The 22,942-nt window shown below is 47.5% G+C and overlaps 1 protein-coding gene and 1 long non-coding RNA gene across 14 annotated transcripts in view; one reads left to right on the top strand and one right to left on the bottom strand.

Moving 5' to 3' along the window:
- Positions 1-22,942, top strand: part of Prkn (parkin RBR E3 ubiquitin protein ligase) — a 1,193,833-nt gene that overhangs the window by 1,157,254 nt on the left and 13,637 nt on the right.
- Positions 7,357-10,960, bottom strand: LOC134482715 (uncharacterized). Its single transcript, XR_010059186.1, has 3 exons — positions 10,704-10,960; positions 9,905-9,980; positions 7,357-7,739 (listed from the first exon to the last, which is right to left on the bottom strand). It is a non-coding gene; the product is annotated as an uncharacterized LOC134482715 (long non-coding RNA).

Below are 22,942 nucleotides of genomic sequence, written 5' to 3'. Positions count from 1 at the left end.
CCCCAATGAGTACATGTGGACATGTTGTGGAAACTAGGAGTTCAGTATCTATGAGGCCAAGCTGCGCAGGGAGAGAGAGCACATATTTCCAGATGCATCACTGAGTGCTGATTAAACGATAAGAAGGGTTGTTCCTGTGTGTACCCCTATTTCTAAACCAAATTTGTTATTTGTTGGAGACATAGTGTTGGGCTCAGGATGGAAGCTGAGAAAACTCACTTTAGAGACAGAGGCTTTAAGAACAAAAGCTTAGCGCTTAAGAAGGCGGCCAGTTCAGGTTCTGAGTCATGTCCCCAAAAGGAGATTGAAAGGACGGGAACACAAAGCAAGGGACACTGGGGGAAGCCACACTGCTATCCAGTTGTATTTTGACATGACGGGTTAAGTAAGGGAGTACCCACAGGAGACTGGGCTGTATCCACGACACCTGGCTTCAAGGTCCTTAATTCATTCTCCAAGACATTAGGCCAGGAGCTCAGAGTGACAAGGGGACAAAGGAGTGGCTCAGCTGCATCTAGTCTGTTAGGGCACAACAGAATAGCAGGCAATTGGTTATTGGTTATATTCTTTTATAACTTATGCACCTTAGTTTAGGTAACAGCAAGTTCTAGTTCCTTACCAGTTAACAGACAGTTCTGAAAGCATTTGGAGAAGTAGGATAGGAGTCCATTCCTAGGCCTGGGAACATGACCTTGTTTGACTGTGCCAACAAGAAGGAGAAGTCGTCCCTGAGAGGGCGAGGGGGAATCCTCTAGATAACTTGCACTTTGGGTCATGTACAGGCTATGGTCTGAATGTGTGTGTTCCCTCAGGTCTCCTATGTTGGAGGGACCTTTGGGAGGTGACCAGACCATGAAGCTCTGAAGAATGGGATTAGTGTACTTATAATGGAGCCCATAGAACACAGCTTTGCTTCTCTCCCTTAGAGGATGTAATGAGGAGGTCTCATTGGGAAGCCGGGAAGCAGATTGTCACCAGGTACTCTGACCTCTGACTCCCAGACTCTCAAACTGAGAAACAAACTTTTATTCTTTATAAGCCACTCAGCTTGTGGTCTTTTGCTATAGCACTGACTGGATAAAGAGAGATGTGTTAAGTATACATTTTGTGGGGAAAGAAAAGGGCCTGCGTAGAGAGTATGTGCAGATTCATAAGCAGGGGACCCGTTGGTAGGTTGGTAGGATGGACAGGGAAAATATGCAAGACTCAGGGTAAGTCAAGGAGCTCTACAGGGAAGGCACATGGGCAAGGAGACATTAGCTATGAATGAGCTGCTACACGGTGACGCTCATAAGTCAGCACGCACCTAGATCTTTCCTTTAAGGAGAGAGAGAGAGAGAGAGAGAGAGAGAGAGAGAGAGAGAGAGAGAGAGAGAGAGAACCCAGATGGATAGCTGGCCTTGGATAGCCTTGGTTACTGACCACTTTGGTCCCACTTCAGTGAGCTTTCCTGAGGCAACCGCAGCAGTAAGATGAGAGCTTTGTCACTACACAGCAACAATATGCTGCTAATAGTTCTCACATGCTAAGAGAACCCAACCCAGAAGCCTGGATTCTTTGTCATTTACGTGTTAGACTGAGAAATTGAACTGCAGTGCGGTTGCTGCAGAAGGCTCAGGGGAGCTTCAAAACTGAGAGATCCCAGGACAGTGCTCACTAGGAACCCAGGACTTCCTGAATGCTAGGCAAGCACTCTGCTCTATGCCCAGACCCAGGCTCATGAAAGTTGCCTTGCCTCATAGCAAGGGCTCTGAAAGCAAACCCTCCACTGTGAGCCACCCATCATACCCAGGAGTGTGGCTTGACAGAAGGAGACAGTGCTTGTGACTGGGAACAATCCTGGATTTCATGTCAGCCTAGACCCATCAGCATCTAGTACTCCTAGGAACTAAGAAACCCCAGTCTCAGTCCCAAGGTGAGGTGAGGCTGTGTGTGTGTGAGAAGACAGAGGCACATGGCAGCTTGTGAACACAGTGGGGAAGACAGAGATATGGTGGGCTCTAGGGAAAAACCCACAAAGTGACAAGGAACCAGAAGTCAGGCTGAGAGAAGCGAGCACACCATGAGGATGCTCGATTCTAACATCACCAGAAAACAACAGAGGCAGACTTTAGAGGAAGCCACAATTACAGTGTAGACTTCCCCACAGAGGTGTCCAGGGACTTCAGAAGTAGATTGCATAGGGCTTCTTGGAGGAGGGAGCTATCCTGGAGCCAATAAGCAAAGTATAAGATGGCCTGTCTCCAAAGGAGTGACCTTACCACTATCTGCACCCACCCAACTATGTCCCCCAAGTGAATGACTTCTCCTGTCCCCGTGATCTGGGAGTGTATTTACTAAGTCACCTGTTGCCTTAAGTAAAACAGCTTTATTGGCACTCCTCCTTCCTGAGTCCTCCGCTCTGGACACGGCCTAACTGATTCACAGACAGAGCAGAATGGTGGCAATAGATCTCCATTAAAGCTGGCGTATCCTCCTGGATCGCCCCTCCATCTCGTCCATGGGAGCTAAATAACCGCTGAGGACAGCACCAGACTCTCCACGGTGCATTTACAAAGCACTTAGCCAGCCTGGAAAGGTTTGCTCGGAAGCAGAAACGGCCGTAGGCTGGCCATCAGAGGAAGCAGTTTGATCTCTTTCTTTCGCTTGCAGGCAAGTCACTCAAATGCTTACAGCTTTTTCCTTCTCTGCCACATGGGGCCAGTAAGATCTACTGAACTATAAATAATGAAATGAGAAGGTATGTGAAGTATTTTACAAGTCATAGAGTATACCGCAAAATGATAAAACCGTGGGGCTTGGGTTGTTTAAGGCTGGATGCTAAAAATGTCAGGCGCTATGAAAGATGGCTAGAAGGGCAAACAGAATCACACTGTGCCCAGGCAAACCTCTTCTTTTGTAAATTACCTAGTCCAGCTGTTCTTCAGAGCAACAGAGAACAAGTCATAAATAACCTATTCTGCTAAATTGTAGCAGAAAGAGCTGCTGTAACAAAATAACTGAGACTAAGTGATTTATGAAGAAAGAGGTTTCTGTTTGAGGGGAGGGTGGTTTTCAAAACAGAGTTTCTCTATGTTACAGCCCTGGTTGTCATGGAACTCTCTTTGTAGACCAGGCTGGCCACAAACTAACAAAGATCTTATCCCTGCCATCTGCCCTCTGCCCCTCGGCACCTGCCCCCTGCCCTCTTTCCCCACACCCACCCCTCCCCAGCCACCAGCACCTGCCCATGCCCCTGCCCCTGAGCTGGGACTTAAGACATGTGCCACCACCACCCAGCTTTTAAAAAGGGTTTTCTTCTGGCTCGTGGCTTAGGAAGTCTAAGCATGTACCATGGTCCACTAAGGCTTCTGCTCAGGGCCTCACAGCAGTTAAGCAGGAAGTAGAAGGCAAGCAGGCCAACGAAGAGGGGAGAGAAGGAACTGACCTGCTTTGTAACAACCTGCTGCCTGGGAACTATCTAGTCACACAACGAAGACATTAATCTCTCTTAAAGGTCCCACTTCCCAACACCTCTGAACCAGAGACAGATTTTCACAGATTCTGTCTGGCCTCGTCTACCCTGGGAGAGCGTTTCAGAACAGACTCGGGTTCATAAATTCTCTCCCTCTTCAGGCTGACTTGAGAAGTTGTTCTTCTCTCTTGGCATTCTTAATCAGCCAGCTGGTTCTTCTGCTGGATCCCAGATAGGAACCGTGGGTAGGCAATGCGAAGGAAGCTTCTCGGGTACTTCCTTACCAGCCTTCATGATCTTTAACTTCTGGCAATACCGATGGCCCCAGGCAACTGGGAGCTGTGGCGAGTGGCGCCCTCTAGTGTTCCAGCTCTTGTGGACCTTTAACCCTACAATGACTGTGTTACGGTTCTCGGGTAGACCCAGGACATCAGGATCCCTCGCTCTTTTTAATAAATCCTGCAGCTTATGTTACATATTCCCAACCTAAATATCGGGACTCAGCCCTCGATAGCTATGTCTGTTGTAGTCCTTGGGTTTGGCATCTAGCTCCATGGCTCTTAAGGTCCAGCAGCTCTCTGGGGACTCTTGACGAAACCTCGAAACCTCGCAGTTTCTCCTCTAAGGCTCTTTGCAGTCCTCTTTCCTCAGTCTCAGCTCCCTGTTCTCTCTCATCTTCTCTCATGCACTTTTCTTCCCAGCCACTCTCTGGAACTCTATGGCTGCCACCCACTACTTTGGCCACGGTCACGACTACTGCTACTTTACTCTTCCAAAATCTTCGGGGCTGGAGAGATGGCTCAGTGGTTAAGAGCACTGACTGCTCTTCCGAAGGTCCCGAGTTCAATTCCCAGCAACTGCATGGTGGCTCACAACCACCTGGTGCATCTGAAGACAGCTACAGTGCACTCATATAAAAAAAATAGATAGATAAAAGGGATTGCTAAATTTCAGAATCTTCTTGATGCTGTACCTGCTGCAGCTACTGTCTTCTGGTGCTGGCCCCTGCAGCTCCCCTGCATTGACTCCACTGCCTCTCTCATGGCTCTTCCTCATGGCTCTTCCTTCATGGATCTTCCTCTGTGCCCATTCCACAGCTCCAGCCAGTCTCTGTGTGTGTGTGTGTGTGTGTGTGTGTGTGTGTGTGTGTGTGTGTGTGTGACCAGTTCAGCACACTCAACTAAAGATGGTTCTCGAGAATAAAGCAAGTACAGATCAAAGACAAACAGGCCTCTTTCAGGCTTTCTTTGAAATGCCAGGCAAACAGCACAAGAGGGTCTCTCCCAGCTGCCTCACAGATGTGAATCAAATAGCCTGTTACACCAGAAAAGGGACATTTACACCAGCCACAGGACAGTGCAAATGATTGTGTTTACACCAATCATGAAACTGTCCCTTGTGTACCGGTTACAATTGTCCTCCTACTAAGTTATCTGGGGAAAGGCTCCCCTCTGGTCCCTTTGGCTAAGGCTACTGGGTCACTAAGAGGTCACTAAGGCTGCTGATGGCAAAATTCCAGTGTAAAGCGGTTGAAACCATTGTAGCTGAGGCCGCACCTTCGGGAGCCGTGGGCACTTCAACACAGGCAGCAGTGGTTGTGTACCTCAAGGCCTCCCCTCCAGGAAGTATTCAGAACAGTGGCACTGGCTTAAAGGTACCACCTAGCTCCTTGACTGACAGTTCTCTGTTCCCAGGGGTGATTGCAGTAAGAACTTCTTGCTATTAGTATTAAACTTTAACACGCTTAACAGCTGCCTGCTGGCCCAGAAAGAAGCAGGCTCCCTCATCCCTTTTGCTGGGACAATCTGACTATTCGAAGAACAACACCAAGCCCCCACCATGGTCTGTCGTGTGGCTTCCCCCCACCTCTGAGATCTTGCCTGAATAAAACTTCTAATCGTTGTGCCTTACTATCTTACCTGAGCTCCAACCAGAAGTCAACTCCTTTCCAAACACCTTTCTCGAGTCCCCATCCGGAGGAAGACTTGGGAAAGCCTCCTCTGAAAACAGAGCTCCCCAAAAGGGGGTTGGACTCTAAGAGTCTTAGTGTCGCTAGTGAGGGGACAGACACAGCTCCACGTTGCCACTGTCAGCAGCCCAAGCCATTCCCCAGCTCAAGCCAAACCAGGATTTGTGGGTTCAGCCTCAGAAAGACTAACAAGAGAAGGGAGTTTATGATGATGCAAACTTGGAGATTTTATTGAAGATATTGCTATATAGGGCTTAAGTATGAGGGTTAGGAGAAAGGGGGTGCTCTGGGAAAGAAGTTAAGGTACACCTGAGTGTGTGGGTACGGGCTCTTTAAAGAAAACGCACAAAAAGACCTACCTAAATGTGGGCATGGGCTCTTCGAGGGAGAGTAGCAATCACTGTGTTGGCATTAACCCATGTACCATTTTGTTGACTTTGCGATTATATCTCCAAGGGCTTTTTGAGAACCCCTCCCCCACCTGGCAAGTAGAATGAGTGCGGTTGCTCCAGAGAGGCCTTGGATGGAATTGTAACCTGATGGAGGAAACCCAGAACCACTGGGCTGCACAGGGCAGTTGGTACATATCCGGCCTCTCGGATATTTCTGGTGAGCGCCCTAGAAAATTGCATGTTTGTGACTAGGAAATGATGACCTTGAGCTGTCAGCAATTTCCCAGAATTCTTGCTGCCCTGCTGCTGAGAGGCTTTAACCAAGTTCCAGGGTGAAGGGATCTTTCCCCCTTCTCATAATCCCCAAAGTTTCCCTGCCTCGCTAGAATCCTGTAAATCTCTAGCCAATGCCTTAACTCATCATCTGAATCTCTACGTTTCTAAGATGTTTGGGGAAACACGAATGTCCAGGTATGAAGTCTCTGCTATGTAAATAAGGGTTGTACCAGTCGGGTTGTCCTGGTAGGTCAAAGTTCAGTCCTAGTCCAAAGCTGGGATCACAGGGCATCTGGATACAAGTCCATGGTATTGGGCTACTGCGTCCCAGGCTAGCAGTGGGGATTCATGGACTAAAAGTGTAAAGCTCCCTACTGCAGATAGGTTCTTTCTCCTAGTTTCCTTTTTCTTTCTTCTTTTAAAAGATTTGTTTGTTTGTTTGTTTAATGTGTATGTGTACACTGTATCTGTCTTCAGACACACCAGAAGAGGGCATCAGATCCCATTACAGATGGTTGTGAGCCATCATGTGGTTGCTGATTGGACTCAGAACTTCTGGAAGAGTAAGCAGTGCTTGTAACCGCTGAGCCATCCCTCCAGCCCTCTCCTAGTTTCTTATTCATGGTCTTCCCTTTGTGTTTACCAACACTACACACAGTCACATACACAGATACATGTGCACTCACATACACACATACATGGAAACACATACTTTCAAACATTACACAAGTCATACACACACACTGCAAGTACACATGCACGCACGTGTGCACACAGGAACACTACACACAGTCACACATACACACACATACATGAATATTCACATACACAAGCAACGTGCACATGTACATGCACACACACTTACAAACACAGTCATACACATACACACTACTGAGTACCGCATACATTACAGACAAACAGAACACACATCCTACACATGTTCTACCACATAAAGCAAATCGTATGGACACGTCCCACATACTACACAAAACATATATACCACACCACATGCACTCTATATATCATGGATTGACCTGTCATGGGAACGCTTTTTCAGAAATAGAGAGGAAAATGCTAGTGTCTTTCTACAGTGTCAGAATTTGTTGAATAACAATAAATACACAAGGCACAGTGGTCACAGGATCAGCAGTTTGCAAATAAACATTGTGTTTTCATTGTTCCATTGATATTCTGTCAGTGGTCAGCACAGGCGCTTTCATTCCCACCCTGATCGCTAATACTGCGAGCACACATCACACTGCCTATAGGTCTTTCAGAGAGATATTATATTATACATATACGCTGGTCACGGAATGCGCACAAAAGTTTCAAAGGCTCCAGCGGAAGCATAAGGGTTTTCTGAAGCAGGGTGGTAGAAGTGTAAACCGATCCTGTATTGATACGCCATCTGCAGAAGAAGCAGCCGCTGTAGAATCAGCCACTGCGGAGCCAGGGTTGAAGTCAGAGCTGTAGAGGTGAGCTCACTGCAGAAGTAAAGAGGAGGTGACTGGACGAGGTCCTGAGGAGGGAAGAGCACTGGGCAGGTGACCACTGAGTGGGCGGTGGCATGGAGATGAACCAGAGGGATGATGGGAATCCTGTTTGCTGGTCCACACTGGGTGTCAGGTGACTGATCAGTTGGCGGCCCCTGTCACAGAGACACCAGTAACCGTGGAGGTGAGGGACCCACACCCTTCCCCTGGCCTGATGTGTCCAGTGAGTTCTTGGGCCTGGTTTCCTTGATCCAACTGTAATATACCCATGTGCTTCTGCAGTCTCAAATCACCCTCTTAAATGCCTAGGCTACCGCACTTTTCTACTACCTGGAATAAGTCAGATTGTCACACGGGTGGCACCAGACAGATATCGGTCTCTGAGAGTCCACCCAGGAGTACAATGACACTCTCCCCTCAAACTGCTGTCAGAAGCTGCTCATAAAACATCTCTCAAGGCAAGGCACAGTCTTTTATTATTATTATTATTATTCATTTATTATATATAAGTACACTATAACTGTGTTCAGATACACCAGAAGAGGGCATCGGATCTCTTAGCAGATGGTTGTGGCCACTATGTGGTTGAACTCATGACCTCTGGAAGAGCAGTCGGGTGCTCTTGCTTTTTTTTTTTTTTTTTTTTGGTTCTTTTTTTCGGAGCTGGGGACCGAGCCCAGGGCCTTGCGCTTCCTAGGTAAGCGCTCTACCACTGAGCTAAATCCCCAGCCCCCAGTCGGGTGCTCTTAACCGCTGAGCCATCTCTCCAACCCCGGCAAGGCACAGTCTTAAAGATCCAGTGCTTCAAACAATATGGAGTGGCTTACGTCAGGACACAGCCTGATCTTAATAATACCACACACATAAATAATTGATATCACACACATAATATGCATAACATACCTCATATCATCCACACAGCCCACTCTATACACCACACACATGCGAACCACACCCATAGCTCCTACACAAATATGTACTCTACATATACATTCACTTACTCACTACACACACACAGACACACACAGAGACACACAAACACACACACACACACACACACACACACACACACACACACACACAAACACATGCCCTGGCATTCCTCTTCAGAGTGACTGCAGAGCACCTCTGGCCACCAGGGGGCGCTAAATCCTTAAGGGAAATGCTGGTTTCCAGCAAGCCAGAACTCAAATTCCCTAGTTTGATTCTTACCCCATGTATACGTTTGAAAGTTAAAAACTGGATTTTGGTTATCACTACCCTTTTATTCCTAGACTTCTTAAAACCAGGGCTGGTGGGACAACAGCTACACGGATGTGTTCCTGATCATTGACTGCATCGTTCCAGGGAAGCTGGGCTCAGCTACAGACATAAAGAGGCTCACCAACCTGTCCCGGCTATTAATTCTATGCCAGGAACATAACCAAGCATGAATGCAACTTTTCACAATGTCACAATTGACAGAGTAACAATAACTTCACAAGGCACCATGGTTTCATTAGCAGCATTTTGCCCCTAATAATACCATAAACTCATTTGTTTATTGTTGTTTGTTTGTTTGTTTGTTCTTCAAGACATGGTTTCTCTGTGTAGCCATGGCTATCCTAGAACTCACTCTGCAGATCAGGCTGACCTCAAAGGAACTCAGAGGCCCGCCTGCCTCTGCCCCCCCCAGTGCTGGAATGAAAGGAGTGCACCGCCTGGCTTTTGTTTTGTTTTTATAACAGGGTCTCACTGTGTAGCTCTGGCTGTCTTGAACTTGCTCTGTAGACTAACTCACAGACATCCCCCTGCCTCTGCCTCCTGAGCGCTGGTATGAAAGGTGTGTGCCACCATGCCCGGTTTAGGATCTTAACTTAATTTCTAACGGGAACTTGCATCACACAGCACGCAGGAAATCTACCTATCTCCAAGTACATGAATACACATGGCTTACAGACTGAGTTTAAGAGGCTGTGTGGGGAGTTCTGGTTACTGGAGTGGGGTGGAGAGCTTGCTGTATTGATAAGATAACAACCTCAAGCCTGCTGTAGACACTGCTGCTGTAGGCAGGCTGCCGGAGAGTCAAACTCGAGCACAAAGAAGTCAGCTGCAGGGATGAAAGGAAAGGACTGCGTGTAGTCCACACGGGCAAGCAGGACAGGCAGAGCACAGGTAAGCAGGCTACGTAAACATGGGGCACCGAGGGGCGATGAAGCCCCAAGGATAGTAGAGAGCTCTCTGTCCGGCGGTCCTTAATGCCTACTCTGGGTGTTAGAGGGTAGGCAGCCCTGGGGCCCGTATCCACCACTGTATGGGGTGGAGGTGAGGACTTACTTACCTTTACCTTGGCCTGGCATGCATGCCTGATCCATCCATTCTTGGACTTCACTCGCCAGACAGGTTTAATTTTTTTCCTTTTATTGAATGAAAATAGATTTTTATTTCACACATCATATTCTAATTTTGGTCTCCCCCTCCCCCTACTCCCCCCAGTTCCGTCCTGCCTCTCTCCTCCCACCCAGATCTGAACCCTCTCTGTCAGTCTTAGAAAACAAACAGGCATCTAAAGAATGATAATAGGGGTTGGGGATTTAGCTCAGTGGTAGAGCGCTTGCCTAGCAAACGCAAGGCCCTGGGTTCGGTCCCCAGCTCCGAAAAACAAACAAACAAACAAAAAAGAATGATAATAAAATAAAATCAGATAAATAAAAAACAAACAGATCGGAATAGGACAAAATAACAAGAAAAAGAACCAAAGGAAAAACCTGAGAAACATATAGACACAGAGACACACAAGTTCACACAGGAACCCCATTTTAAAAAACAAAAACAAACAGAAAACGAGGTCACAATATATACATAAAAGACCTGTAAAGTTGTTTGGGTTTTTTTGTTTTGTTTTGTTTTTTGGTTCTTTTTTTCGGAGCTGGGGACCGAACCCAGGGCCTTGCGCTTCCTAGGTAAGCGCTCTACCACTGAGCTAAATCCCCAGCCCCGTTTTGTTTTGTTTTGTTTTGTTTTGTTTTGTTTTGTTTTGTTTTGAATGCCCAACTTAACATTAGGAGGCAAAGAACCACCAAAGTTGCGGCTGACGTGGTTTTCTGTTGGCTATCTACTACGGGGCGTGGGTGGCCTACCCTTAAGAGCGGTTCGTTTCCCCAGTGAGACTGCCTTGAAAAGATCGGATTTCTCGTTTGTCAGTTGGAGATAGCTTCTGGACAAGGCAATGGGAGCCTGTGTCTGCTTCTCTCAGCTCTAGGACTCATTCCGGTACAGACCAGTGCAGCCTCTGTGGGTGCTGCTTCTGTCTCTAAGTCCGTGTGTGCACCAGCCCTGGTGGGTCTCGGAAGCCCTGGCTTTCCGCACTCTTTCCACCTTCTCTGTGTAGTTGTCTGAACTAAGGGGGGAGGCGGGTGATGGAGACATTCCTTTTAGGGCTGAGTATTCCAAGGTCTCTCACTCTCTGCGTATCGCCTGGCTGTGGGTCTCTGTGTTTGTTCCCATCTGCTGCAGGGTGGGGGAGCATCTCTGATGATAGCTAGCTGGTTCGTTTCCCTGACCCGGGGGCTCCCAGGGAGTCCCTGATGTGATTTTAATATGCCCATGTAGGCCCTAGTCTCAACTCTCCTGCGGCTTTTGTACGCGTCCCACCAATACAGAAAGAATAGCTAATGTCTTCATCACCAAAAGTGCTGTTGTAAATCGTGTTGTAAAGTGTGTTTCTGGGAATCTGGAACACAGAGTGTAGCATTACGTCCGTCAGTCCTCAGGCAGAAACTATAAATCCCCCCACTCTGATTTTTTTAATCCAAAATGTAACATGCACTCGTTCTTCCAAAACAATAATGAGAACTCACTGTAAAAATAAACAAGGCTAGCACCATTTTTGATCAGCTCCGTTCCTGAACGATGCGGTTCCACTGCTGACCACCAGGGGGCGAGATACTCACAGCAGCCGCCTGCAGCCTCAGTCGCAGTTTGACTGCACACTGCGGAGGGCTGTGAGGAGGGGAAGTTTCAGTCTCCTTGACAAGTGAGTGTCGCGAGGCATTGGATTACAGTAAGGAAGGTGGAATTTAAAAGCTGCCGCTCACCGGAAGAGAACCTTCCTGGAGTATGCCAAGCATCTCAACAATGCCTCGGCGGCTTTGACCCTTTTTAGGATTAGAAGATACTTGTCCAATTTATCTTCTAACCCAGAACCACAAAGAAATTTTCTAAAACATGCAGGGGAGCCCTTGTGTGGGGATTCACTACTTCTGATAGCTTACACACACATTAACAGTGTTCCCTAGCCACTTCTTTGAGCTGGAAAAGCCACTAATTTGCTTTTAAAAGTTTCATGGGGGTGGGGTGGGGTGGGGTGGGGTGGGGCGTCGATTTACCTGCATCTATAAGTGGCCTTAAGACCCATCAAGGCTTCAACAGTCTTTACCATCACTGCAAATTCCCAATCTTAATATCCCTGTCTCTATACACTAGAAACGAGGGTGTCAACAGCACAAAGGAGGAAACACAGCCGCAGTCTGCAGGCAGAGCCCACTGGTTCCTCGCTCAGCTCTGTGTCTCTCTCTCACTTCCTCCCAGCAACAGTCACAGAGGCCAGTGGTGTTGTTATCACACTTCTGCGGCTGTGAGGAGCCTCAGGGCAGGTCTTTGGCTCAAGGTCATTTAGCTAAGGGTGGCCCTTAGGCTTGAAAGTCAGGCGTGGGGGCGTTGGAGAGATGGCTTGGTGGTTAAAAGCACTGACTGCTCCTCCAAAGGTCCTGAGTTCAATTCCCAGCAACCACGTGGTGGCTCACAACCATCTGTAGTGGGGTCTGATGCCCTCTTCTGGTGTGTCTGAAGATGGCTACAGTGTATACATAAAATAAATAAATAATTTTAAAAAAACAGAAAGAAAGCTGGGCATGGCCCTCCCACGGCAGCTCCTGGCCACACCTCATGATACAGACACTCAAATTGGCCCCAGGGTTGCGCACAAAAGCATCCATTCCCTTTTTGGGTCACAGGTTGTCTGACGTGCTGACACTCGGCCTTGCTGAGCTAATGGGACACTCTGCCTCTTCCTGTATAGGTATATAGGTGCTTGTAAAGAATTTTTTGTATAGAAAGAGGCATATACAGGAAGATATATATACCTGAGAAGGATATATTTCTCACATTTTAGCTTATCTCCACTGTGCATACATGTGCATGCAAACACACACACACACACACACACACACACACACACACTTCTATCTAATTAGCTGTCTTGTCATGCTGCCCCTCTGCGAGCCACACTACGTATTCCGTGTGGATCTGTGACGGTGCTAAGTCACAGGACTGTCTGCTCCTAGCAACAGAGTAGGAGTTCTTGCCTTACAGCCTGATGACGGGACTGTCCTGGGGGGAAGGGGAGCATCACCCTACTCACAATGTTACTCCCCACACAAACGGGATGTGCACTCCTGAAGACGAGAACTAACACCACCCCGAGCCTTTTGCCACTCACGACTCAAGTAGCATTGTTTAAGGATGCTGCTTTGTGTACCCTAGTACAGAGCCACTGAATCGAACCTCTAGGGTGTGAGCGCGTGGGCCGGCATTATCTAAAAGCACCCAGCCTCTGGTTGAGACTATTCCAGAAGGATTTTCACTTTGTTTCATTGTTTTTTGTCTTTTTGTTTTTGTTTGCTTTGTTTTTTTTGTTTCTCTTTGTAGCCCTGGCTGTCCCAGAACTCACTCTGTAGACCAGGCTGGCCTCGAACTCAGAGATTCACCTGCCTCTGCCTCCCAAGTGCTGGGAAGAAAGGTGTGTGATACCACATTGGCACTGAAAGTGGTTCAGGATGCAACGCAAAGATGTGTCCACATCTGTGGGAATTCTTCATCCATGCTACTAACATGTGCATGAAAACTTCCCCCAGTGTCATGGGACCAACAGCAGAAATGGGGTCCCAAACTCTCTGTGGCTCCTACTGACCTTCGAGTGGAAAGAACAAAGATTGGCTATAACACGGGAGAACACAGGAGAGCCCTTCAGGACCTTCGGGGTGACTTTTGCTAAAGAGAAGGTAGGCGTGTGGTAGATTCAGCAGAACAATTGGATGATGGTGAGGACAGAAAAGATACTGAGTCTGGCAGTCCGTGTCTGTGCCTGTCCTGGAGAGTTTCTGAAGGTTAGGCCGAGTCAAGAGCCAGCTGAGGGCAAGTGGTGGAGACGTGTGCCCGTCATTGTCCTAGCCTCCCAAGAAGGAGGGCAGATGGTGCCTAGAGCCCAGAGTGAGTATCAGAGCTTTCCATATTTATGACCCAAGAGAAACCATCTGCCCACTTAAAACTAGTATGAATACCTACTTTGTTTGATAAGCCAATTTCTTCAAATTATAGTCGACGGGGTTTCTATGACAAAGCGCCGGAGACCGTGTGGTTTATAAACAATGCAGGTTTATCCTCCCAGCCTAGGGATTGGGAATAGGGGCTCCAGCATGGCTGGGGTCTGGTGAGGACCCTCAGTCAGGTCACAGACCGCCGAATCGTCTCCGTTCTCACGTACTAGAAAGCGACAGAGCTGCCTGAGCACCCACTCTGCGAAGGGGTGCATCCCACTCATGAGGGCTGCCTCAAAGGCCCCACCTAACTCCATCCTACTCGGCCTTCAGATTTCAACATGTCTCTAAAGGAAGAGGCATCAAGGCCCGTGAAAAAGAAAACACAAACGGAAGCTAAGCAGGGGTTGCTCTTGGCTTCCCTTGTCCCTCTCCCATCCCGAGTCAGAGCCATCTTTAGTCCCTCACATTCCTGTGAGCCACTGACGAACCCAACAACTCACTTCACTCTGGCACGGAAATGCCCTTAAGGGTAATCTGTTACCCCGTCAGGTGTTAAGTTTGCGTCATGCTAATAGAAGTCTGGCAGGTCCCCTTGCAGGGAAGTCCTCAAGAGTACTTGGTCAGCCTTCCAGTCACACCCAATAGGTCCTATGTATCCTAGGATCAGAAATTGATGTTCTGACAGGAAAAAATATTTTTCTTCTTCTCCCCCAGCCCCTCCCCACCTGTCCCCATCCCCCAATTCCAAAGCACATTATTGTAAATTGGCAGAACAGCTATGGAAGGTAGTCCTCCTGCTGGCTCACTTCTCAGGCTAAGCACAGACCCTTTATCATAGTAAGCATTTTGCTCACCTGGCTTAACCCGGCTATGTGCAATAAAGCCTGCCCACGTGCGCACACGCCCTGAGCCAGAGCCTTCGATGCCAGGGTGTGAGTCAGAGACCCATTACAAAGCCTCCACACAAGCTGGTTCATCTCAGTATCTCTGAGGCCGATCAGCGCCGCCCATGTGCCTGCACACTGTGATTAGCTAAGCCAATTGGGATGCACGCAGATGGGAGTGTGGGGAAGTCCGAGATTGCTTACCACACGCAAATGCACACACGTGCATACTGTCATCTGTAAGTGACATGGGGAATGGCTTGTGGCATATATGTTTGTTTGTTTGTTTTTAAGCAGCGTGCAAAGTTAATGGGTGTCATAGCATTTTCTTCCTCTCTGGTTTTTTTTTTTATCCTCCCATCTTCCTCCACTCTGCCCACATCCTTCCTGCCCTGCCCTGTCCCCCTCTCATCCCCGCAGCTCCCTGTCTGCTTCCACGACACCTGTTCTCTTACCCTCCCTGTTCCTCAGAGCCTCTCCACCGCCCACACCCATAGTGGTAGCATCCGGATGGCTTTTTCTCCAGCCTGGCCTGTGGAGCACTGTGCACCTGTTTTGTTTGGCCATCTTCCTGTGGGTTTAGGAAATTCTACCGCAATGTAACTGAAGGCATTGTCTGTTCCTTCTGATGTTACCTCAGACGCTTTGTCTACGTTTTGGTCTCTGGAATATCCCCTAGATTTCTTAGACGTTTGGGCCACACTTGTTTTTATTTATATGTGCATAAATGTTCCTGTCCTGACTTTGCCCTCCATCTCTGATTTTCCTTTTCCCATGTGGTCTTACCTGGTAATGATGCTTTGCTGTGTTATTTGATGGATCTCTTCTCCCGTTTCCAGAATTTTTACTTCCTGTTTTACCAGTGTCACGATTCCTACTTGAATTTTTCTTCGGCTGTGCTAGCTGGTTTTAGGTTAACTCAGCACAACCCAGAGTTATCAGAGAGAAGGGAAGGACCACTGAGACAAGGCCTCCATAAGATTGGTGTGTAGGGGCCGGAGGGATGGCTCAGCCGTTAAGAGCACTGACTGCTCTTCTAGTGGTCCTGAGTTCAAATCTCAGCAACCACATGCTGGCTCACAACCATCTGTGATGCGATCTGATGCCCTCTTCTGGTGTGTCTGAAGAGAGCTACAGTGTGCACATAAACATTAAATAAATAATATTTAAAAAAAAGATTAGTGTGTAGGCCTGTCCATAGGGGGTATTGAGTAATGATGTAGGAAGCCTCATTCCACGGGCACCTGTACCAACCGTAGACAGGTGGTCTTGGGTTCTATAAGAGAGCAGGCTGAGCAACCTATGTCAGCATCAGCACTCCTCCATGGCCTCTGTGTCAGCTCCTGCCTCCAGGCTCCTCCCTTACTTGAATTCTTTTTGTTTACTTTGTTTGTTCGGTTGGTTTGTTTTGTTTTGGGTTTTTTGGGTTTTTGAGACAGGGTTTCCCTGGGTAGCCCTGGCTATTCTGGAACTCACTCTGTAGACCAGGCTGGCCTGGAACCCTAAGATCCACCTGCCTCTGTCTTCTGAGTGCTGGATTAAAGGCGGGCACCACCACTGCCTGGAACTGAGTTCTCGTCCTGACTTCCCTCAGTGACATGGAATTGTGACCTGAAATAAAAACCCTTTCCCGTTTGTTTTTGGTCATGGTGTTTTATCATAGCAATATTAATCCTAACTCAAGACAATCAATTGTTTAAAATTTTCTCCTCCAAGTTGCTAAAGGTTGCATTCGCTTTGATAAATTTCGTCTGTGTCCTGGACAGACAGCCTTACTTCGCCTGTTTGCTTATCCGGGTCCTCCATCTGGTCTCTGATCCTTTTTAAAGGTCAGACTGAGGCCAGTGAGGTGGCTTGGCAGGTAAAGGTGCTTGTCACCAAGGCTGGAGGCCTCAGTTCAGTCCTTAGAACCCACGCTGGGGCAGAAGAGCCCTGACGCCTGTGAGCTGACCTCTGGCCTCCATACATGTGCTGTGGTGTGTATACAGGTGCGGCGGCATGCATGTACGTGCTGTAGCATGCACATACATGCTGTGGCATTTACCACCCTCATCTGTGGTTATCGGAAGCTGTGAGGCTGTGGGTCGACCCTGGATCCTGATGGGTGTGGTTGTTGTCTCAACAGAAAGATTATATCTTGTGCATCTGTGGTGGTGGCTATGCCCCTCCAGTTTTAACCCATCCCCTTTCCCTTTCCCCCATTCCCCATTCTTAACCTGTTTGCATTCAAGTGAGTCCTTTGGAAATGTCTTCATTAGGAATTTTGTCTCCTTTGTGGGGAGTATGCCATGGTGTCTGGAGACCTCTCTGATAAGTCACCATCCTGGTGTTGAATGATAGGAGGCAAGTCTGTTAGTTCCATTTGTACTCCCAAGAGGGTTGTAGTGTGTGTGTGTGTGTGTGTGTGTGTGTGTGTGTGCAAGCCTGCTCTCTTGCAAATGCTCAGCGTGTAGTGACGAAATTAACCTGTAAGTCCCACCAGCCAAAGGATCAGGTAACTTCCTGGAATGCCAGGAATTGTAGCAAAGCCACGTGGGAAAGGACAGTGGCCTACAGGTTTGCCCTTATAAGCGCCTGCGAACCATCTCGAGCCACTCAGCTGGAAATTCCTGGGAATCGTCCTTGTCAGAGTCCGTCTTGGTCAGTATTTAAGAAAGCTCACTTCGAATCATCTCAAATGGTGGAACTAGTTTTTCTCCTGTGAATCTCAGGACTAACACAACCCTAGTGAGATGCTGGCCCCAGATACAGCTCCAGGTCACATCCTGCAGCAACCCGAGGATTTCCTTCCAGAGAACCTGTGGTCAGGATCCTTGACTTCACCCCAGAAAAGAGCTTCAGGATGAATGAACAGGGTTTGAGTTTAACAGGAAGAAAGTTTCACGGAGTGTTAAGTGCTGGGGTTAGTAGACAGACAGACAGACAGACAGACAGACAGACAGACAGACAGACAGACAGACAGACAGCAAAAGGACACCACACACTGGGAGCATGCCTATGGGCTTCCCCAAAGCCAGGTCTGTTGCGGGGCCTCACACTCTGTTTAGAGTGGCTCTGAAGTTACACCTCAGAGGGTGGCTAAGGAGCCTTTCTCTTTCTCTACGTGAGATCATGGGGTGGTTCCAGACTGGCTTGCATTACAGCTGATAAAGTAAAATCCCAGGTCGTTTGAGGTGCAAGGGACATTAAGATGTTTTGACTGTAAACAAAACCTTGTTTGTGAGATTTCCAGGGAAAACAATGTCTGGCCTAAGAGGAAGGCAGTCCTTGTAGTTCATGTGGGTCAAGCATGACTCACTGTTATTTATGAAACAAAAAAGAAACAATTTGCTCACTAGAGAATACCTCTGCGTAAGAGGAATGTCTTTATCATCTGACCTCGGCTAGTGAGAAGCTTCACTATCCCTCCCCAGGTCCCCTCAGTTTTTCTCTACCTTTGCAGTTTGCTTTGGAAAGAGAAAAGAATGTGGGAGGAAAGGTTGGGGGCTTGAACGAAGAGCTGTCCACTGAGTGAGAGAGAAAGCTGTGGCTGTGGAGGTAGAAAATAAGGAAGATATTTGTAGGTGAACACATAGATGCTTACCCAAGCACAGTACCGGAGTGTGACAAATTTAAAAGTAATTACTTTCAATTTAATAATTAATTGATGATATAATCGAGGGGATGGGGATTTAACTCACTGGTGCAAGCACAATGCCCTGGGTTCAGTCCTCAGCTCCGGAAAAACAAAAAAAGACAAAATAACAAAAAGATAATATAATCGCATATTATAATTATATAATAATTAATACTTAATGGTAAATAATTTTAAATTAATTTAAATATTAAAATAATTTTAAAAGTAGGAAATCTAGAAAAATATAGGGAAAAACTGATCAACTACCAAGCTGCTCTTAGTGCCTCTTCCTCAAGGAGATCACAGTGCCCCTCCCCTTTGTGTCAGTCTCCATGGGTACTGGGGAGAACTGTGGATCTCAGTAGTAAAGGCCGGTCATGAGTCTCTCCAGGGAGAAAGATTTCTGAACCCAGAAATCTTCCAGAACCTCTTCCAGAACCTACCCTGTCTCTCCCAGCGAGTTATGTACTTGACCCTGATGAATTGGGCGTTGACCGCCTCAGGGGCAGGCTCTCCTGTGGTTTAGGCTCTGAAGGGTTGTGGAGGACGTGCCTGTGTGAGCCCCTTTGTGTGCCACCAGCCTCCGACTTCCACCGCCGGCTTTAATTCTGCTGTGCAGCTCGCCCCTGGCAATGGTGGCAATTTTCCTCTGGCAGACTGCCTCAGGTCCAGGTTTCCTGGCTGCGTTTTGTGTTCCACACTCTCACACCTACCCCACTTGGACCTGCTGTATACACTTGCTTTCCAGCGGCCCAGGCTGGTCCTGTGAACGGTTCGCTGAGGAAGGCAGTTACCTCTGATTAGCAGGGCAGCTGCGGCCTCCACCCCGGTGGGGCGACAGTAATAGACCTCCGGATCCACAAGAAGCTCCCTGGTATGCAGCAAATAAATGTGGCATGTCAGGAAGTTGGCACGAGCTGATTGGCCCAGTGGTGCAGCAGCTCTTGTCCTCTGTATGTCCATCTGTGCATCCGCTCACTCAGATACAACTTTTAATCTGTCTGCAAGTTTAAAATTTTTTTTACACTTGTTTAATTTCGTGTGTGTGAATGTTCTGCCTCCATATGCATTGCATGTTTGCCTGTTACTGAGGAAGCCAGAAGAAAGTGCTGTCTCCTCTGGAACTGGAATCATAGAGGGTTGTGTGTGGGTGCAGGGACTCGAACCAGGATCCTCTAGTGCTCTAAGCCATTTCTCTAGCCCCTGAGTCTTTTATGATTCTAGCAGGAGAGAATTAGACAAATTGCATGGCCATGACAGAGCAGAAATGCGTATTCCCCATGAGAAACTGAACAGAACTCCTGTCTTGGTTTTCATGCTTGTATTTCTCAAATTTTATATAATTGACGTGGTTTTGTTGTTGGTTTTTTTTTTTTTTTTTTGAGGTGAAAAATTTTGGAACTTTTTTAAATATCGATCAGTCTTGCAGCAACATCAAAAATAAGAAGTTAAGAGTTTTGATTCATTACAATTTGACTTTGCATGTATACAAGACTATTTAGTCTTTTAAACTGTTCGATGTGAATAAGTACATATAATATAAGACAAGTAACGTTTAACAGCTCCTACTCTAAAGGGGATTGCAGAGAATTTATTCTGAGTCAAATATAAGTGGCCAAGGCCAGGAACGGCACTCCTCAGTGCACTCAATGATTTGGGCTGCTGTGGAAAAGGCTGCGTGTACTTTTCTAGTCATAAAACAAAAGTACGCCATGGTGGTACACCCGAGTGATCCCAGTACTGGGGAGGTGGAGGCAGGAAGATCAGGGGTACAAGGCCAGAGTCAGCTACGTAGTGAGTTCGAAGCCAATGTAGACTATGTGAGACCCTGTCTCAAAAACAAAAGAAAGAAAAATATGTGATGATCCAATTCATTTACCGGGTACGTTGGTAGGAAAGACCATGTTGGCGGGTTATGTTGAAGTGGGAAGTCTCTGTTACCATTTTCAAATGCTATCTTACAACATGCTTAGCTCTGGGCTTGGTGGAAGTCAGTACTCTGCTAAGAATACATTCCAAAGGTTCTATCATTCGGAGTTTGAATCTACAGGGAAAAGACTGCAGACTCAATTCAAATTATAATTAAGTGAATTTATTAATTACTACCAGCCGGACCACAGCCATAGTGAGGCTTACTGTGCAGAGAGGAAGGTGGGCACAAATTCTGGAATGCCCAACTGGGTGAGACCCTGTGTCACTGGGCTCAGCTAGTAAGGAGCTGACCCACCCACTCCCTGCTGCATACCAACAAGCAGGTTTACAAAAGCTGGAACAACCGGTAATTCTCTCACACGTGGTTACATGGTATTTACAATCCTGGGGAGGGGGCTGGGAGTCAGAACTGCCAGGAACTTGCCTTTTAGAAATTTAGAATGGGTATGTAGCACAAGAAGGAGTTTTCTTTAGCCATCACAATTAAATATTCATAAAGTTGGGTCAGATACAGAGGCCAGTAATAACTGGTTATTAAGAGGACTGACGGTTGGGGATTTAGCTCAGTGGTAGAGCGCTTGCCTAGGAAGCGCAAGGCCCTGGGTTCGGTCCCCAGCTCCGAAAAAAAGAACCAAAAAAAAAAGAGGACTGACAACAGCCTAAGATCACTGTGTCTATGGATCTGCGATATTCTGTCTCTTTATCATCTAAAAAGGTTCTGGTTAGCTATTCAACCTGCATAATCTTTACCTATCAATGTGGCTTCGTTAGGGACCTTAAGTTCATATATCTATAGCCAGTCACATATTATTACGAAACTGCATAGATAGCTTAATTTTTATACCATAATATGTGAAGTTGACACCCGGATAAAGCCACCTACTTTGGGAAACAGGTCATGCTGTCTCCAAGATCCCCAGATGACAACAACTAGGGGTGGATTTAATTTGTTCAGTCTGAAGGGGTAAAGTTCCCCATCAGCTTCCTTTCTCCTTTCTCCATCTCTGCCCAGTCCAGGCCCTGGACTCATGGGATGATATTTACATTCAGCCTGGGCCCGCCTTCCTCAGCTAACCCTCTATGGAAACGCCCTTGTGTGAATACTGGGAGGTAAATCTCCTAGGGGATTCTAAAGCCGGTCGAGTTGGCCATGAAGAACAGCTACTCAAATCACTAGGCCTTAGGACCACACGTGCCTCAGACGGACTGAAGACACGCATATTAAGGTTGAAATGAATGTTAAAGTTAAGATGCGCGTCGAGTACCAGATCTTAAAACCATCCTCGTCAGCCACAGCTTCATCACTGGGCTCCGATCTCCAGGATGTGCCAGAGCTAAAGGAAGCTTGCAGTGACCTGGGGTTCAGCAATCAAGCTAGCGCTGCTCAACCCTACCTAAAAAAGCTCTCGAAAATCACAGACGTCCCTATACCCTTCAGGATGAGGACCTTAGCACACGCAGAGGTTAACAGAAACGACACCAGTGACCAGTCCTTGGCCGGTCTCACCTTGGCACCAACCACCGCCATCACGGGCGCGTCTGCTGTGCTCCCATGTCTCATGAGGTCCTATTCCAGATGGCTGCCTCTTGCTCAGCTCAAACTGAGTCCCCTCCCATTACCCAGGCACCAAGCCAAGGGCTGGAATTACAGGGATGACTCAAGCATGACCTCGGTCTGCAAGAGCTCACTTTCTGCTGGAAAAACAGAAACAGAAACATCAAGGTCCTTGCAAAAGCCGCAAACTTGCTGTAACTTAGAAATAAATACTGTTTCCTTCAGAGTGCTTCACTCACAAAGACTGGGAACTTTAACAACCAAAGGGCTAGACTATGAAATGAAATTGGGTTTGATCCTTGAAGTTAGATTCCACTCACTTTGGGTCTCAACAGGAACCCAACCTCACTGTGAAAGTGGGGGTGGGGGCTGCTAAGCCTGGGGCGTGGGGGGGGGGTGCTAAGCCTCAGCTTCTGATCATAGAGCATTTCTTACTTCACCTCTGCTGACAGGGGACAGACCCCAGCAGGGCTTGGCTCTCAAGCCCAGTACCTAACACTGGAACTTGCTAGTGAGCATCTGTGAAGGTTGGCAGCGGTCAGGTCTACAGGGTCATTGCATTTAGTTACCACCAACGCTACGGAGTAGCCCTGGAGATATATATATATATATATATATATTTGGGGCAACATTTTGAGATACCGTTCCAGATCACAACACTTTTATACGAAGAATAAAAATGTGACCAGTTCTTCCTCTACATGGGTTAGCCAGTTCTAGAAGTAAGCGGAAAGTGTGAGGGTGTCTGACTGACTAGGCAGGTGCAGAATGAAGCACCCGTCTCCCACCAGCCATTCTGGAGTCCCTTCTCCAGCTGAGGATGTCCTAGTCGGTTTTCAACAGGATTAGATGTTCAACATATGAATTTGGGGGCATGGGGAAGGCAGCCGCCCCACAGCAGGCGGCTAAGAGTCGAAGATGATCGAGTCCTTGATAACATGAACTCGGCAGCAAAGGTGTCATGGCGTCCAACATTAGAGGCCCTGAAGGAGCTGAAGTTATCAGCCAATGACACACGCCACGTGCTCCCTGTAAGGAGCATGTGCAAATGAACCCCGAGCCCTCAGCACCC

This window comes from Rattus norvegicus, chromosome 1 (genome assembly GCF_036323735.1).
Source record: "Rattus norvegicus strain BN/NHsdMcwi chromosome 1, GRCr8, whole genome shotgun sequence".
Taxonomy (NCBI): Eukaryota; Metazoa; Chordata; class Mammalia; order Rodentia; family Muridae; genus Rattus; species Rattus norvegicus.
Note: the sequence above shows the minus strand (reverse complement) of the source record. Positions and strands in the feature narration are given on the sequence as shown.